Source organism: Anopheles stephensi, chromosome 2, assembly GCF_013141755.1.
Source record: "Anopheles stephensi strain Indian chromosome 2, UCI_ANSTEP_V1.0, whole genome shotgun sequence".
NCBI lineage: Eukaryota > Metazoa > Arthropoda > Insecta > Diptera > Culicidae > Anopheles > Anopheles stephensi.
The window spans coordinates 75208536-75222710 of NC_050202.1; the positions used below are offsets into that span (position 1 = coordinate 75208536).

Consider the following 14175-nt stretch of genomic DNA (forward strand, 5'->3'; position numbering starts at 1 on the left):
TTGATTGATTGATTGCTCGATTGATTGATGATTGTAGTATAGGGGGGGGGGGACAAGTTTTCTTCGCTTTCCAAGTGACCGGAAGTGAATTATACCCCCCCACTATCCTGGGTGACTATTATACAACGATGGAAGATGAGGAGGGCTCAAGCTATGGCTTGCAGAGAAAAGCTTACGTCTTTACTATTTGCCCTGTGACAAATACAGACAACGAAGAAAGTTGTAGCAAACGATCTCCACTGGCTCGGGAAACACATTTTTAGCACCGAAAATGAAGTGTGAATTCTGTGCCGGCGTCCACCACGCGTATTTGCTTTGGCACTTCACACAAGACGCCCTCCAGACGGTTCGATTAGTGTCGAACTTGATCTTGACAACAGTCGGACAAAGATCGTGTTAAAAAATGAAGTATAAATTGAAATATCTTTCTTTCGGTTTTTTGCTGCCGTTTGAGATGAGCCATATGTCCTCTGCATCGCACCATGAACGCAAACATAAACAGCCGCGTGCATACAATCGACGACATCGTGATTGCGCGTGACGATTGCGATGGCGGGAGTTTTCTGACTGTGTTCGCGGGTGCGAGTAGCACCATTCATGATTCGTTCGTAGTGCCGGTTTCGCTCGTTCAGAACACCCCGCCCTGCCATTCGATGACGCTACTACTAGTGCTGTCATTCTCACTTCTTAATTTCGTGCTCCTTAGGGCGGGGAAATCGGTTTAAAAATAAACAACCGCCCTCAACTGAACCGCTCCAACATTGGGCTATGCTGGGGTTTTCCAAATGCTACCGAGGACGACCGACATTCCTGCATCGGGACGGGTGTGGGTCGCCAGTACCGTTGACCCAGAGAGACGCTCTAAGATATGCCGCTTCTTACGCACGCAATATGACCCGAGCCGATCGAGTGCGCGACGCTAGACGTTAGGCAGGAAGCACGCCCGGGATATTGCCTTGGATTCGGATCTCTCGCACATATAACACTTCCTTTCTCCATGCTGCGGAACGGCGAACGGAAGGGGAACGCGCTTTACGTCAATGCCAAAGTTCATGCATCACACCAACGGCCAACGGTATTTATATTTCTTCTGCATCTCTTTTTTAAGAGAGTTTCCGCGCTTAAAGACGATTTGTCATCGGTTAAGGGTGATCGAGCTCAAGGCAAAACTGCTATCAAGTTTCCTTACGCCAGTGTACAACAGGAAAAAACATCTCTCCCATTTAAAAACTTCACTTTCAATCTATATTAATCACTTGTCAAAATTATTACGGCTAAGCTAGCGTTACGACCCTAGTGTAAACAAAAGTATAGCTTCATGAAACAAACTTTACTGAGAAAAAATAAACTAAAATAAAAATATCACATTAAGATAAGACCCTGACTAAACATTATGCTTGCTTCTTGAGCGCTGCTCCTAGAGAAAGCTGCTCAAAACGATATCTAGCAGGAACTCTGTAAGCTATAAACTGCGCTCTCACGGTACACACACTTTAATTATATTACATTTTATACTACTTTAGTAATAACAAATTTATAGTAAATATCTCTGCTCATTATGATGAAATATCTCTTCTTACTCTTGATAGGCATTAACCCTTCCTTCGACTTCATTTTACCGGTGACTGGAAAGTGAGTTCTGCTTCTATATTTGAATATGCCGAACCTATTTATTTGAACTAAGATCTCACTTATTCTACCCTTCGAAAAGCGTTCAAATTGTACAGCCGATTCCGATCGATTTTATCGATTAAAACAGGCCCTTTTGGATTCCCGGGCCCCGGGGTTTTTCATTTTCTATTTCCGTAGGCATGTGAGGCAGCCAGATCGGTTACCCCGAATTACTTCCGGCCAGTCGATCAAACGGATCCTTTCGGAGCGGGTTACAAACTGTGTGTGTGTGTGTGTGTGCTTTAAACGAATCACTCATCCACTCACTCACTCACTCAACCATCGAACCAACCAAACCCATTCATGATTCGTAGCTACAGCAAGAGCCTGCCCGGCCAGGGCAGGAAACAAGATGACCGCCGAGCACAGCTGGCAAACCCGCCCATGGTATGGCTGGTGCGCGAGCTCTTTAAATGGTATGATAAAACAAAAAGCGAACTGCCGTGCTGGGTGGAAGCGGGACAGCATTGGATGACCCCGATATCGCTAATCAAGTAAAAACCCATCATCATTAGCTATTTGGAAACGCGGACTCGATAAGGTTCCGCACTACCCCGAATGGCCCATAAATGAGCGTTTCAAGTTGAGCGTTCAGACACTAACGGCGCACACAGGCACACACATGGTTCTCCATATATTCGTCCAAGACCGAATCGCGGGAAATTGAGCCGGGATGGGAAATGGATGGGTAAGGGTAGCTGGAGGTGCACTCCAACTTTGGCCAACGGTGTTGAGTAGCGGTTCTTTACATTTGCTATTGGTTTGTTTAATCACCTTCCTGAGTAGCATATGCTTCCACAAATCTCCCGGCGTTATGCTTCAATTTCTCACGCTTGTTATGTGTTCGTTTACACAGCCACAATACGGTACTTTTCGTCCAAGTATTTTAAATACTTCAAGGTTTTAAGTGAATTAATGCTCCGCAAATCGATTCCTTTCCTTGTGTGCGTCTAGCACATTGCAATAAAATTGGATGAACACCTTTCCCAAAATAGTTGAAGCGCAAAAACCATAACATCATAAAACATAAATAAATAAACGCAAACTGAATTTCATGTCTTAAAAGGAACTGCAACACAACAAGAACAAAGCTAGATAAACCTAACCCCATAGCCCATAAAAATGAGGAGAGTTTCATTTTTGCAAGCCCCACATACGCAAGCAACTTCATCCCATATCGCGGCACAAAGCTTAACATCAGCGCAGGAGATGGATTACCACCGTAACGACTACCGTCATAATAAAAATAGTCATACTAAACACCTAAACCCCGGTTCCCCGAGAGTGTCTAATAATGATTACTCTATAAATAAACGTTAACACATCTCAATAAATAAAATCACCTCACAGGAATCGCGCTGCAGCACGCAACGGGTGCTCACTTTCGTAACATAAGGAGTTTATAATGCTGCACCATAACGATATCCCCAAATCACCTCAACAAATGCGAAATCTATTTTCAGACAAGCTAAGGGGGCAACCAGTTTGTACACGCGTCCACGCTAGACAAATCATTATACTCAATTCATTTAATGCAGTTCATAGCCTTATGGGCACGGAAAACTAAAATTATTTTTCCTTCAAATTTCCAGGAAAAAAGCATTAAATGTTCAAGTTTAAAAAAAAACACCACAAGCAACCGCAAATTCTATGGATAAAATTTAATTTTGCTTCATTCTACCTCCTACAAACGGATACATCACATGTCGGGTCAGTTGCTATTGACAGCTTTGACTCATTGTCCAAAGTTCCCGCGCCACGGTGCTAATAAAATTTACCATCTCGTGCGTCACAGACGCAGAGCGAGAAACAAGCGCAGCCACAGCCCACATTTCCCCCTCCAGGAAAACTGCATTTTACTGCAGCGCTCGGTTCGATAGCTTTTTTTTTTTGCGACAACAAAACTTGGCAACTTGGTGCGCCATAACACGATTTGTCAATTGTTATACTGCAGGACGCATCAGTTCGCTCGCCGACAGAGATTTGAGCGAGACTCCATGCGCGACAATTCATCCATGTTTACCCGTGTGGAAGCAGCAGTACGTTTGGAATGCGTCGTCTTGGCAAGCAGCTCGCTGGTGCTCAGAATCCGGGGGCTGATTCCCATTCGCTGCCATCAGTTGGTACCAGCGGTACCAGCTTCCGGCGACTGGGGGCCGACCCATTGCTGGTCAACATCAATTTAAAAGACGTTTCAATCTCTTCGATGAGCAGTGGTGGTGCAGAGTCGTACTGCAGTAATGTGTCTCGTCGGATGCAGCAAGGAAAAGACAAATAAACCAGCGCTGTGCTGCCGCGTACTGCAGTCGACGGAAAACGAAGCAAAATGTGTTGTGCACGCAGGGGCACGCTGCTACTACCGCAATATGTCACACGGATGGATCGATGTTGAAAGCGCCAGAATTGGAATTGGAAATCAAACGACAAGAACAAAAAATAAAACACTGCGAACCGGGCTGCTGCTGCTGCTGCTACTGGCAGACGCGCGTAAGTAGAGCAGTTGTTCCGGAGGTTATTCGCACACGGGAGGTCGGTGGCGCATGAGTACGTGTGTATGTTGAATTATTATCCGATTGACCTGCTTCTACGGTCCCATTGGGATGAGGGCTGGTAATAACGCTTTTTTTTGCCAAGCAGGCCGAGATTTTACTAGCTAGTAATAGGGAGGGAATTGCTTTATACTGGGTTAATAGTTCTTCACGTAATGTATTATGTCCGCACACAAATAGCATTTTTTTTAGGGTTTTTTTTTCATTTTTGGAATCCATCTTTCTGCTATGGGTCATCCTTCAATGTGACCCACGTTTCCCGCCAGTTCTGGATCTTCTCATGAGACCTTAATTGCTGGTCAGCCAGCGCCATTCGCCCGTCCCATCAACTGCGTTCGATATCGTTCACCTGTGATGGATAGTTTGAGAAGTTCATAATAAACTACATCGATCTGGTCCCACCAGATACTCAACAAAACCTTTGGGCTATGGATGTTTGGTCGAGATCATGAAGTTGCCTGGGTATTCCCATGATTTAAAGCGCTCCCAGTCGCTTCCCAGCGCTTAAAATTGCTGAAAAGGACCCACTTTTTATATCTCTATTAAAATGTTTAGAAATAAAACCTCCATTAAGGAATCAAGACATAAACAATGTTTCTCAGGGCATAAAACAAGTGTCTCGATATAACAACTCTAAGACTTGGATTGTGTAGACTGTATGTTGTGTCAAAATCGTTTATTGTTTTAAACATCAACACCGGCTTGTTGTACGGGATATGAAAACCTCTGTAAACACATCATACGATAAATCGTAATTAGAATCTATTCTACGCCCATTAAACAGAACCCACTCGATATGTACACCTGATCCAATCGCGCGATACACTTCGTCTGATCGCTCGATGCAAAACAAATCGTCCGTAGCCATCCCCGTCGCCCAAGGGGCAGGTTCCCCCCTCACTGGCAGAGGGTTGGGAGATTGCACTTGTGCTAACCGCTCGCGGTGCAATTGTACCGTAAACCATTGTTGTCGGTTAGCTGTCAACCCTTTTTGAACGTAAGCTTCTCTCTCTCTCTCTCTGCGCCACTACGACGTAAAAAATCGCGGAGGGCGCAGCAATAATAATAGAGCGTCCGACGATAAAATTAATTATGAAATGTGCACCCACCACAGCAGCAAAGTGTATAGAGTTCGCGCGCGTGTGCATCTACCCTTATCGGTGCATCTGCACCCGGGAAGAAGGAAAGCAGCCCACAAAGCAACATTCCTCGAGTCACGCACGGTGCGCGCATGCAACGCTTGGCACACGTGTTTTAATGGCGATCGGGCCTGAGATCAGCGCGATCAGTCGTCGACACGTTTCAGTGCTTCTTCTTCAAATGGTAATGACGATGATTAGTCTCCGTTGCCGGTTCTTCTACCATTGCTGCTTGTTCGCATGTTCCCCGGTTGCGCGTGTAGTTTGCAAAATGAAAACAAACAAACAACAACAAAATCATAGACGAAATATTCGCCAACGGACGGAGATCGCTGAAATGTTAACCAGACGCCTTCGGATGCTTTTATGCATGCGATGTCGTGTTTATCATGCAGAGACCAGATTTTCGCATTAGCTTACTCTCCCAGTCAGCCGTTGGAGCATTTTTCTTGAAAATTTAAATAATTTCATGTAAGCTTTTCGCGCAACTCCAACATCGACGAAGCAGCAGATGGCGTGTCAAAGGGAAGCCGCAACCGGGGAAGTCAATAATGTTCGTTCGGCGATCGTTACAAATGATCACGGGGCCGCATGGTAGCGGACAGCATTCCCCCTTTTTGCCACCGAAAGCGGTCATTCACAACGTGATCATCGGAACGTGACCAGAAAAGGTCACACAACAAGCGCGGATCGTGGATGCGTCCGTCGCGTAACGACCGAGATGATCATGAGGAAGATTCTCTATCATTCTACCATTGGATGACACACACACACAAGTTGCATAGAGCATCGTAACCATGTCACGGCTGAATCGTTTAATGCAACACCGAACAACAATCAATGATCTGGTGCAGGTGCAGAAGGTGTTCCCCCATCGGCAATCGCAGGAGTTCGGATGAGCCAAATGTGCGAAATGCGTTAGCGCCCCCAGCCGGAGCCCCGGAGTTGATTTTCTTGCTTTCCACAAATATTTCTTCTATGTTAACCACCGACATTTTTGGCGTTGCTGTCGGGCCTCGGTTTGCGGTAAGTACAGTTTCTCTTTTCCTTGCGTATCTACACACGCGGTTCCCGTTGCTTTTTTCTTCTAGTTGCCTTCGGACCATATGTTCCGAGCAACGCAGCTAAGCAAACGTGGCCAGCGCAAAAAACACGACTACCACAGCGCAGCAACATCGCACCTAGGTCAGGTTGATTGAACCCGCAATATGGTCTGGTTGGTGGTGGTGGTTGCCAAGAGCAAAAGAAACTCGCGCAACGGTTTCGGCGATGGGCATGGTTTGGGCGCTGGGGTACAACACCAAAACGGTTGGATAACAGGAGAAAGGTAGTAAATACACCCCTACTAGCAGCCCCGCTCGATAGGCTCCCAAGTAGACCACCTTTCTTCAACCGATTCCGTCGCACGAGAGCATCGCAAAAAGACGCTAGACACAGTGCAGGAAATCTTAAAACCTGCCGGGCGTCATCGGGGCGGCCAGTTGATAAGAAAAGTGAGAGGAACAAATGCACCAGCGTGAATAATGCACGAACGGTTGCACGTTCAATTTCGACGGTATGTAAGGCACGTACGTGAGATGCGGCCGGGGTTTTTGCAATTAAAATCCCAAATCCCACCACCACCTCTCTCTTTCGCTCTCTCTCTCTCTCTTTATCTCTTGCTCGCAATGCAATTTGCGTGACGGTTCACTTCCGATGACCGGGAGTTGATGTATTAGGAGATTAAAAGTAACGATTAGAGTTGCATACGTTGGTAATTAGCAGAGCCGAGGAAAAGTTAATAGAAAGCAAACATATATGCTATCAAGCGAGTTTTCTTTTACAACATATTTCATTCAACTTGATATTCGTAGCCTTTATTGAATTATTTAACCCGATAAACCCACTGTTGCGCACGGGTCATTCATCCATCCCAACCATTGGGGCGAGAACCATCATAACGAACCACAAACCGAAAGCTGGGAAATGATCACACTGAGCGAGAGACACATTTTCATCATTCATTTTTACTTTGGATCAGATCGTCTTGGGGGTTTTCACGTGGAGATCCACGTAATTATCTATCGTACCGATTCGGAGGGCGTTTGTTCGTAAGTTGCCGTTGAGTAACCGGTTATGCGCGGACCGGTCAGATAGAGCTGAACCGGTAAATATTTGTCCTCGTAACGGTCATCCCACGAATCGGAAAATGCTCCGAAAAAAAAAAATAAGACAGTGGAAGAGTTCCCTGTATCTGTTGAGCACTTAACGATGGTAGATAAAAAAGATTAAAATTTTATGTTTGTTGAAATTTCCGATGAAAAAAGGTAGGCCTGTTCCGGGCAAAACATAACACTTACATTGACAAAGTCGACCATGGTTTGCCAGCCAAATTGCTCAAAATAATTTACTTATTTGCTAATTATTATTGAATATAGCTAAGCAGAAGTTTAGCCATCTCCTTGAAACTGTTTCGACTCGCCTGTATTTGAATATTTCCACCAGACAGGACTCATTGTCTCCTACCTACCTTCCCACTTAAATCTCGTCAATTTAAATCCATCCTTTAGCATAGAACAGCCTACAAGGACTTTCGCTGGCGAGCAGCTTCTCAGCAGAAGAAAAATATGAAAGAAAAGTACCCTGGGCTCAAACGTAACCATGTTTTCGCATCCCGCGTGCGGTGGTCGCATCTGGCGGATGCGCGATAAGATGCGTAATTGAAAAATAATTACAGCCAATTAATGACACCCCGTTACACGGCACACGGATCCCATCATCCTGCGCCCACCAACCCTATTTTGTCCATTTTACCGACGTTCTGGCTAAATGATAAACCGCACGACCTACCGCAAACTGGCCGCTGGTGATAATGGTTGCAGCGGTGGTGAAGCTATGTTATTACTTTTATTAACGCGCTTTAGCGTATGCATAGCACCCGACAGAGAGAGAGAGAGAGAGAGAGAGAGAGAGAGAGAGAGAGAGGGGGGAGGGGGGGAGGGAGCGATAGAGAGTATTCTTACATCATGAGCAGCAGCTACATGAAGCCTACCGCAGGAGTGGTAGCATGGGAAAGAATGTACAATGCGCGTTGTTGATTAAAGTGATGACTCTACCTGTAGACTTATTAAAATTGTGTTAATTGAGTTACACGTTAATATTGTGGCAATATACACCCCACAACGGGTAGCATTTGGGGAAAAGTGTCTTCTTAGAAGCTTAATTCGATAACCATTTAGGCAAGCTATTCGTTGTAAAAATCGAACGATAAAAATATTCGATTACTTTTATAAACTTATGATCGACATTTTGACAATTCCTTGGTTTCTTCTTGCTGGGTGGAACATTCTGATATGCCCTTGAAACTTTTTCAAATCCCAAAAGGTTCCATTTTCGATGAAGTGATACATCAAGCGATATATAGATAAAATAAAACTAGGGCCATCTGCTACTACAGTTGGTTGCATTTCGTTGAGCCATAATTTTGCGATTACGATATTATAGCGGACATGGCAGGATTACATTAAAACATTTTTTTGTATTTTTTTTTGTAAATTTAAACGTTGCTACAATCTTGTAATCTTGTTCAAAAAAGAACTGAATGATCCTTCGAAAACAACAAAAAAAATGCTTAACACAACAAAAAATACTCTCCAACCAGATTGCAACATCAACAACAAGCGTATTGTTCCATTGTCACGCAAAACATGCATGTGCAGCAAGGCCTTCGTTCAAGTTCAAAGTAAACATAGCCTTGATGTACAACGAGCTTCATAATATAAACGCGATTCGCTGTACTGTAGTTACATAAAAAATACACTTTTTATACTTAATTTTTAAAATAAAAGGAAGCAAATGATGTCAACTTAACTCCTTCCTTTCATGATTAATTTTTTTTTTCAAACAAAACTGCCATCTTTGCCACACTGCTGGTCTGTTTTTGTGATGAAAAACTAAACAAAAATCATTTCCACCCCTATCACACATATCTCGCGTCAGTCCCATCATGAGCAAACAAAAGTACAAACTTTTGTACTAGCGGAAAACCGTGGAAAAAATTAGTCGCACCTTCCCAAACAGCCTTCGGGCAAACAGCTACAGCCAGAAAAGTAAGCTTCTATAGTGCGTTTGGTGCCTGTCGGGCAGGGACACAACCCGTGCCATCTTATCAACCGTGAGAGCTTTTGGCTCATTAAATGTCAAGTCAGGGTTCAGCTTTCCTGGCATTTCACTACAAGAGGCTAGCCAGCCTGCCCAAGGGCACATACAATGAAAGGAAGTCGAATAGGAAAGAGAAAAAGATCCCCTTCTGAAACCACGTGTAAGCACAGCAACAAACCGAAGCTATTTTCCGAAACTATTTTCCAACGCATGAATAAAACGTGTGCTAACGAACTCTTTCCCTTGGTTTTCACGTGCCTTCCGTAATGGGTTGTGTCGTGAGAAACTCGATAAATGTCTAATCGATAAAGCAACCGACGTTCGGACTGTGAAAACAGGAAGTAACCTAAGGCATTAACTGCAACCGCGTTGCCCTACCGGTAAAAGAAAAGATTTTCCAAACTGAACTCTTTTACGGGGTAAGATAAGGATATTTTGTGGAAACAATATATTCGGGTTGGTGAATATTGACTGACAAAAAAAAAATAGTCCCGCAGAATGGTTAACCCTAAAACAAATCAGGAATTGGTTAAATTTATGTAGCACGGGGACATCGATGATGGTTCCATCATGCTTGGGAATCAACTACCGGCAAACAAATAAAGTGTTCAGTTTGTTCCCTTTTTGATATCTGGAACACGTCCATCAAGTACTTTGTGGCGTGACATTGACAGGAAATGGAGTAGTTTTTCCAAGTCAACCCCAAATTTGAAATATCATTTTATGGTACGATTAGAAAAAAAAACTACTAAAATGCAAAGCAGAGAATTATTCGTGTTTTAGCTTTAAAGATTAACCTCCAATTGATTTATTGTGATTATATATAAATAATTTAATAACAGCAATACGGTCAGACCGTTCATAATAAATAACAAAAATGAGTTAATACTACTATACTGGACTACAGGTAATCGCAACAGTAAATCAAGCTTTTTTCAACGTGACTAATGCTATTAAAGATGCACAAGATTATTATATAAACCGGCTTATCTCGTATTGACGTAGGGCGACGATCGGCATTGCCCCGAAACCTCCGCCGTAACTAACTGAATTATTGATCGCCAGATCTTCCCTTGCTATTACTACTGGCAGTATCAACGTCAATGATGCCTTTCATCAATCTTGCAATGTTTATTGATGAGATTTTGCACCGAGACCGAAAGTATGATGTTTCTAATATTAATTAAAAAAAAGTGTTTTAAACGTATTAAAGTAGAATTAAAGTCTGAAGCAGTCTTTTCTATTTATGTTCGCTAACATGAGTACCATCAGTACTCGTCGGATCCAAATATATTTTATTGAGCATTCGAGACCACCGTTTCGACCGATCGCTGGGTCGTCCAGATCTTCTTGATCTTGGCAACTCTCTAATAACCACATTTCCTTGACTTGAAAATCTGAATCATTTCTGCTGGAGTGCGATTTCCTTTCATGGTTTTACTAACAAATTGCTTCAAAAAAAATAGTTCAAATGCTCTTAACCATGAAATGCCAATCAAACAATTAGCTAAACTTACTATCAAAGAATTTATGAAAAGAATTACACTAGCTCAAAAAATAAAATTAGTGAACTAATATCACGCGAATCCAACATTTTGCAAACATTAGTTTGCAGTACCGTCGTGCACTATGCCAACCAAGTTTCGCACTATTCTCCGTCGACGATAAAATGAGAGTGAGATATCGTGTTGGAAAAGTTCCAGAGAGCAAAAGAGTCAACGCTAGCATGTTGACAGAAACAGGTAGATAAATTGCAGGGCTTGACTATTTTCGCGGCTTAGCAATTTGACGGGAGAATCATCGCAAATTCTTTACCAGTGTAGTTCCCATTCTTTCTATTTAAAGTCTTATTTTCTAGTAAACCAACCTTTCGGTACTATAATACGTTTTTCTTGCTTAAGCATTAGATATTGGTGTATTTAACAAGAACAATCTAAATGTCGGCGTGTCTTCGTTTCAAACTCAAACAACATTCCCAAAAGGTAACCCTGCTAACCTTCCTTCTTGCCATGGTAGCCACCGGGATATATCACACGCCGCACGGTAAAAGGAAGGTGATCAAATAACCAAATAACCGAGAGAGTGCGCGAGAGCGCGTCCAACATCAGGAGCGTACAATCTGGGAGGGTCAAAGCATGCGGAGAAAATTAGAAACCTTATTTCATCGTATCGATTTTCTCCCTGCGAAGAACATCATCCACTGGCTCGGTAGACAAACCGCACACATTAAGTTGCTTGCAAAGTTGGCCAAAACAGTTCACGAATATTACAAACACAGTCTAATGGTTTACTAGTAAGACGATGGTCGGAATAAGGACTTAGGACAGACACAACACATTGAGCTTTCTTTCACCCCCGGTGCATACAAGTTGCGAGCTTACCTTGTGAATCGGGCCGGTCTGCGGTTTTTCGACGTGGGCGTCTAGATCTTTAAGAATTGCTTCAGCATTCGGCTCTCGATAGGGGAAAACTTTACGAATGACAAAATACGTCGTCACTGTGGGCAATCTGGACAATCGCTTCCTGGTGCCAAGAATGCCTGTTCTTCGGATGTGGGTTACGGTGATGTTGGCTAGCAGACACAAGCTTTTTTAGGCAATGCCAACATTTACCTTACCACTGACACTATCTACGCAAGCGGCCGTTACACACGGATTCCAAAATTTAGAGACACTTTCACACTGAATGATGTTGATTTTTCCACTGCACGGTTATTCTATGTGTTTCCGATGCATGCCAAATTCGCATCACGGTAGATCAACGCACTATTATTTCGCTAACCCACTTCTCGTTCACTTAATGCTTGCACATAAACAACCCCATACACAACACACAGATTATTCACGCACTAGCAAAACCGCGAACTTTGCCGAAGAAAGAAGCAACAGTGACGAACCAGAGCAGACTTGACAGCAGCAGCTTTCGTCGATGTCTCCAATGAGCGCAGTGTCAGCATCGTCATCGCATGCACTGTTGCTGCTATTTTCATGATCGCTCGAATGTGCTTCCGTGTTTCGAAAGGGACCAAGGGACACACTTTACACTACACACGTTGTTACAAGCCACGCGCCATCGCCACGATGGTTTTACGGTTCGCGTTCAGACTAGCTTAGCTGGCTGGTAAATCCCTCCCGCACTTAGAGGCACTTGTTTACCGGAGCTGCTTGATGTCGGAAATCCTTCTCATGACATACTGACTTGATTTAACTAGCACTGCATTATGTAAGCCACACTTGTCGATGCAACCCAATCTGCCGCTTGTTGAACGACCGATGCTTCTGCTGTTGCATCCTTCTCCAGATGTATAGTGTTTCGGAGAGGGTCTCGCCTACAGGTCGGTAACAAGAATTCACCAGCGGACTTTGTGACCGGAAGCACAATTGCAACACTTTTCTTCACTACGGCAACACCTGGAACTTTCCCACAACTTCCTTCGAGACGCCCTTTTCATTTCATCCAGAAAGGGAGCAAAAAAGGGTGGCAACTGCTAATTCTATTCTTTCACCGAACGCATACACCACACACTCGTGCAACTACCGCTACTCGCGTCACAGATCCACGCACTCACACACACGCACGCAAACTCGTACAATTTCACACGTTTGCCTTCGCACTGGCTGGCTGTGATACTGATCAAAACAAACACAATTTTCCAATTGGAAAACAGACGGCCTACCACAGACCACACTCACACACATTCACACGTACACTATACGCAAAATTTGGAATTGGTTGCTCCCTAGCAAATGCAAGCGATTGAACCACACTGTTTTTTTTCTTCTTGCCTTTTTACCAACACAGCAATCAGTGAGAAAATGATGCGGTACAGCATGCAACAGAAAAAAAAGGTGACACGCCTGGTTCCGGGAGTGTGAGCAATCGAATTCCGGAACAGGATCGCTTTGGATTGGTGGTGGTCTGCTGGCTGCCTACCGCTTTTGTTTTCGTGTCCCGATTTTCACTCACCGTGTGTACGCAAGTCTGTGCCACACACAGAAAACTACACTCGCGAGCGTTCCACCGCACTCTTCCTGTGGCGTTGACTTGCACCAAGCAATCCGGATTTCGCTGTTGTGACAGTTCGCTCCGTATACGGTTTTCAGCTGTGCAGCGCGTCCAATCTTGAAGACATTTTAGGTGCTGTGCGGTCTCTCGCCCTGCTTCACTACAGCGGAACGTTTGATAGGAGTCGAGCGTTTTCTAGCAACTGATTCCACAAGCACAACGAAGCCAGAACTCGGTGCACTGTGCGGTTGATGGTGTTGGATTCCGACGCCTCTTTGCAGTGCGTTGTCAATTGTGGAGCTGAATGTACGTAGAGAAGGTTGCATCATCTTATGTGACTCCATTTTGAAGTTCGGTTTGGCAGGTAAGATTCAAACGCTGAATAAAATACAGTTTCGCTGGACGAAAGTTGTCAGATAATTGAAGAAACTGACGGAATATTGGTATAATACCAAGTATTTTTTATTATTTTTTTAACTGGCTGCAACATGGATCGAATTTGAGGAGTGTTTTTCGAAGAACCAAATTTTGTGCGCATTTATGTCAAACGAGTCAGGTGAAGCAAATCCGTTCCGATCCGATTTGAATTTGTATGACGTTAAAGAAAATTCATTCCTGTGATAAAAAATCAAGCAAATACTAACGTATCCTATACGGATATTTAAAAATCA

At 43.8% G+C, this 14175-nt stretch overlaps 1 protein-coding gene across 1 annotated transcript in view; it reads right to left on the reverse strand.

Annotated features, from left to right (window-relative positions):
- The window catches only part of LOC118507637, a 30627-nt gene extending 16837 nt beyond the window's left edge, over positions 1–13790 (reverse strand). The window contains exon 1 of the mRNA XM_036046396.1: positions 11881–13790. The gene's annotated coding sequence lies outside the window, so the exon portion shown is untranslated. The remainder of the gene's footprint in view (positions 1–11880) is intronic.
- Between the last annotated feature and the right edge of the window lie 385 nt (positions 13791–14175).